The sequence below is a fragment of the Vicia villosa genome, unplaced genomic scaffold (genome assembly GCF_029867415.1).
Source record: "Vicia villosa cultivar HV-30 ecotype Madison, WI unplaced genomic scaffold, Vvil1.0 ctg.000256F_1_1, whole genome shotgun sequence".
Classification (NCBI taxonomy): Eukaryota; Viridiplantae; Streptophyta; class Magnoliopsida; order Fabales; family Fabaceae; genus Vicia; species Vicia villosa.
In genome coordinates, this window is record NW_026705109.1 from 631,642 (window position 1) to 637,641 (window position 6,000).

The window sequence follows — 6,000 nt, forward strand, 5'->3', positions numbered from 1 at the left end:
CATTAACATATAAACATTACTAAAATAAAATTAATAATAGAAAAACTGCATAACTAAAATTTACATTAAAATCAAAAATAATATTATTTTTTATTTAAAAACTTGAATTTTATTTAAATGAAAAAATAAATAAAGTTAAACTAAATCTAACGCTATATTTTTTTTGGAAAATTTGATTTTTTTAATTTAAAAAATAAATTATGTTAATCTTATAAAAGCTCAACGTTAATTTTAATTTATTTTAAATTTAAAAAAAATTGTTTTTTATTTAAAAACTTAATGTTTATTTAAATTAAAATAAAATAAAATTTAACTTACAAAATCTGACGCTAAAGTTATTTTATAAAATTTGATTTTTTTTAATTTAAAAAATACATTATGTTTACCTTATTAAATCTCACATTAATTTTATTTTTTAAATATAAAAAATAAATTATGTCTAAATTTAGAAATCTCACGTTAATTTAAATTATAAGTTATTGTAATTAAAAACAATTATTTTGACGTTTAAATAAATTATTTTGACCTATAATAATAATAATAATAGTAATAGTAATAATAGTAATTATAATAAGAAAACTATAATAATAATAATAATAATAATAATAATAATAATAATAATAATAATAATAATAATAATGAAAATAATAAAAATAATAATATCAACAACACATAGTTATAATAACCATAATAATAAAAATAATAATAATAAAAATAATAATAATAATAATAATAATAATAATAATAATAATAACCAAAATAATAATAATAATAATAATAATAATATATGTGTGGAACATGTCAGGGATTCAACTGATGATGTCGAACTATGTGTGATCCATGTCAGGGGTTCAACTGATGATGTCTAACTATGTGTGGAACATGTCAGGGATTCAACTGATGATGTCTTACTATGTGTGATCCATGTCATGGATTCAACTGATGATGGTATACTATGTGTGATCCATGTCAGGGATTCAACTGACAATGGTAAACTATGTGTGGAACATGTCAGGGATTCAACTGATGATGTCGAACTATGTGTGGAACATGTCAGGGATTCAACTGATGATGTCTTACTATGTGTGGAACATGTCAGGGATTCAACTGACAATGGTATACTATGTGTGGAACATGTCAGGGATTCAACTGATGATGGTAAACTATGTGTCTACCATGTCAGGGATTCAACTGATGATGGTAAACTATGTGTCTACCATGTCAGGGAATCAACTGATGATGGTAAACTATGTGTGGAACATGTCAGGGATTCAACTGATGATGGTAAACTATGTGTGGGACATGTCAGGGATTCAACTGACGATGGTAAACTATGTGTGGAACATGCCAGGGATTCAACTGATGATGGTAAACTATGTGTGGAACATGTCAGGGATTCAACTGATGATGGTAAACTATGTGTGGACCATGTCAGGGATTCAACTGATGATGTCAAACTATGTGTGGAACATGTTAGGGATTCAACCGACGATGGTAAACTATGTGTGATCCATGTCAGGGATTCAACTGATGATGTCTAACTATGTGTGATCCATGTCAGGGATTCAATTGACGATGGTAAACTATGTGTGGAACAAGTCAGGGATTCAACTGATGATGTCGAACTATGTGTGGAACATGTCAGGGATTCAACTGATGAAGTCTTACTATGTGTGATCCATGTCAGGGATTCAACTGATGATCGTATACTATGTGTGATCCATGTCAGGGATTCAACTGACGATGGTAAACTATGTGTGGAACATGTCAGGGATTCAACTGATGATGTCGAACTATGTGTGGAACATGTCAGGGATTCAACTGATGATGTCTTACTATGTGTGGAACATGTCAGGGATTCAACTGACGATGGTATACTATGTGTGGAACATGTCAGGGATTCAACTGATGATGGTAAACTATGTGTCTACCATGTCAGGGATTCAACTGATGATGGTAAACTATGTGTGGACCATGTCAGGGATTCAACTGATGATGTCGAACTATGTGTGGAACATGTCAGGGATTCAACTGACGATGGTAAACTATGTGTGATCCATATCAGGGATTCAACTGATGATGTCTAACTATGTGTGATCCATGTCAGGGATTCAACTGACGATGGTAAACTATGTGTGGAACATGTACGGGATTCAACTGATGATGTCGAACTATGTGTGGAACATGTCAGGGATTCAACTGATGATGTCTAACTATGTGTGGAACATGTCAGGGATTCAACTGATGATGTCTAACTATGTGAGGAACATGTCAGGGATTCAACTGATGATGTCGAACTATGTGTGATCCATGTCAGGGATTCAACTGATGATGTCTAACTATTTGTGGAACATGTCAGGGATTCAACTGATGATGTCTTACAATGTGTGATCCATGTCAGGGATTCAACTAACGATGGTAAACTATGTGTGGAACATGTCAGGGATTCAACTGATGATGTCGAACTATGTGTGGAACATGTCAGGGATTCAACTGATGATGTCTTACTATGTGTGGAACATGTCAAGGATTCAACTGACGATGGTATACTATGTGTCTACCATGTCAGGGATTCAACTGATGATGGTAAACTATGTGTGGAACATGTCAGGGATTCAACTGACGATGGTAAACTATGTGTGATCCATGTCAGGGATTCAACTGACGATGGTAAACTATGTGTGGAACATGTCCGGGATTCAACTGACGATGGTAAACTATGTGTGATCCAAGTCAGGGATTCAACTGATGATGTCTAACTATGTGTGATCCATGTCAGGGATTCAACTGATGATGTCGAACTATGTGTCTACCATGTCAGGGATTCAACTGATGATGGTAAACTATGTGTGGAACATGTCAGGGATTCAACTGATGATGGTAAACTATGTGTGGACCGTGTCAGGGATTCAACTGATGATGTCGAACTATGTGTGAAACATGTCAGGGATTCAACTGACGATGGTAAACTAAGTGTGATCCATGTCAGGGATTCAACTTATGATGGTAAACTATGTGTGATCCATGTCAGGGATTCAACTGACGATGGTAAACTATGTGTGGAACATGTCAGGGATTCAACTGATGATGGTAAACTATGTGTGATCCATGTCAGGGATTCAACTGACAATGTCGAACTATGTGTGATCCATGTCAGGGATTCAACTGATGATGTCTAACTATGTGTGGAACATGTCAGGGATTCAACTGATGATGTCTTACTATGTGTGATCCATGTCAGGGATTCAACTGATGATGGTATACTATGTGTGATCCATGTTAGGGATTCAACTGACGATGGTAAACTAAGTGTGGAACATGTCAGGGATTCAACTGATGATGTCGAACTATGTGTGGAACATATCAGGGATTCAACTGATGATGGTAAACTATGTGTGATCCATGTGAGGGATTCAACTGACGATGGTAAACTATGTGTGGAACATGTCAGGGATTCAACTGATGATGGTAAATTATGTGTGATCCATGTCAGGGATTCAACTGATGATGTCGAACTATGTGTGATCCATTCAGGGATTCAACTGATGATGTCTAACTATGTGTGGAAGATGTCAGGGATTCATCTGATGATGTCTTACTATGTGTGATCCATGTCAGGGATTCAACTGATGATGGTATAATATGTGTGATCCATGTCAGGTATTCAACTGACGATGGTAAACTATGTGTATAACATGTCAGGGATTCAACTGATGATGTCGAACTATATGTGGAACATGTCAGGGATTCAACTAATGATGTCTAACTATGTGTGGAACATGTCAGGGATTCAACTGATGATGTCTTATTATGTGTGGAACATGTCAGGGATTCAACTGATGATGTCGAACTATGTGTGATCCATGTCAGGGATTCAACTGATGATGTCTAACTAAGTGTGGAATATGTCAGGGATTCAACTGACGATGGTATACTATGTGTGGAAGATGTCAGAGATTCAACTGATGATGGTAAACTATGTGTCTACCATGTCAGGGATTCAACTGATGATGGTAAACTATGTGTGGACCATGTCAGGGATTCAACTGATGATGTCGAACTATGTGTGGAACAAGTCAGGGATTCAACTGACGATGGTAAACTATGTGTGATCCATGTCAGGGATTCAACTGATGATGTCTAACTATGTGTGATCCATGTCAGGGATTCAATTGACGATGGTAAACTATGTGTCTACCATGTCAGGGATTCAACTGATGATGGTAAACTATGTGTCTACCATGTCAGGGAATCAACTGATGATGGTAAACTATGTGTGGAACATGTCAGGGATTCAACTGAGGATGGTAAACTATGTGTGGAACATGTCAGGGATTCGACTGACGATGGTAAACTATGTGTGAAACATGTCAGGGATTCAACTGACGATGGTAAACTATGTGTGATCCATGTCAGGGATTCAACTGACGATGGTAAACTATGTGTGATCCATGTCAGGGATTCAACTGACGATGGTAAACTATGTGTGGAACATGTCAGGGATTCAACTGATGATGGTAAACTATGTGTGATCCATGTCAGATCCATGTCAGGGATTCAACTGACAATGTCGAACTATGTGTGATCCATGTCAGGGATTCAACTGATGATGTCTAACTATGTGTGGAACATGTCAGGGATTCAACTGATGATGTCTTACTATGTGTGATCCATGTCAGGGATTCAACTGATGATGTCTAACTATGTGTGGAACATGTCAGGGATTCAACTGATGATGTCGAACTATGTGTGGAACATATCAGGGATTCAACTGATGATGGTAAACTATGTGTGATCCATGTCAAGGATTCAACTGATGATGGTAAATTATGTGTGATCCATGTCAGGGATTCAACTGATGATGTCGAACTATGTGTGATCCAAGTCAGGGATTCAACTGATGATGTCTAACTATGTGTGGAACATGTCAGGGATTCAACTGATGATGTCTTACTATGTGTGATCCATGTCAGGGATTCAACTTATGATGGTATAATATGTGTGATCCATGTCAGGGATTCAACTGACGATGGTAAACTATGTGTGGAACATGTCAGGGATTCAACTGATGATGTGGAACTATATGTGGAACATGTCAGGGATTCAACTAATGATGTCTAACTATGTGTGGAACATGTCAGGGATTCAACTGATGATGTCTTACTATGTGTGGAACATGTCAGGGATTTAGCTGATGATGTCGAACTATGTGTGATCCATGTTAGGGATTCAACTGATGATGTCTAACTAAGTGTGGAATATGTCAGGGATTCAACTGACGATGGTATACTATGTGTGGAACATGTCAGGGATTCAACTGATGATGGTAAACTATGTGTCTACCATGTCAGGGATTAAACTGATGATGGTAAACTATGTGTGGACCATGTCAGGGATTCAACTGATGATGTCGAACTATGTGTGGAACATGTCAGGGATTCAACTAACGATGGTAAACTATGTGTGATCCATGTCAGGGATTCAACTGATGATGTCTAACTATGTGTGATCCATGTCAGGGATTCAACTGACGATGGTAAACTATGTGTGGAACATGTACGGGATTCAACTGATGATGTCGAACTATGTGTGGAACATGTCAGGGATTCAATTGATGATGTCTAACTATGTGTGGAACATGTCAGGGATTCAACTGATGGTGCCTAACTATGTGAGGAACATGTCAGGGATTCAACTGATGATGTCGAACTATGTGTGATCCATGTCAGGGATTCCACTGATGATGTCGAACTATGTGTGATCCATGTCAGGGATTCCACTGATGATGTCTAACTATGTGTGGAACATGTCAGGGATTCAACTGATGATGTCTTACAATGTGTGATCCATGTCAGGGATTCAACTAACGATGGTAAACTATGTGTGGAACATGTCAGGGATTCAACTGATGATGTCGAACTATGTGTGGAACATGTCAGGGATTCAACTGATGATGTCTTACTATGTGTGGAACATGTCAAGGATTCAACTGACGATGGT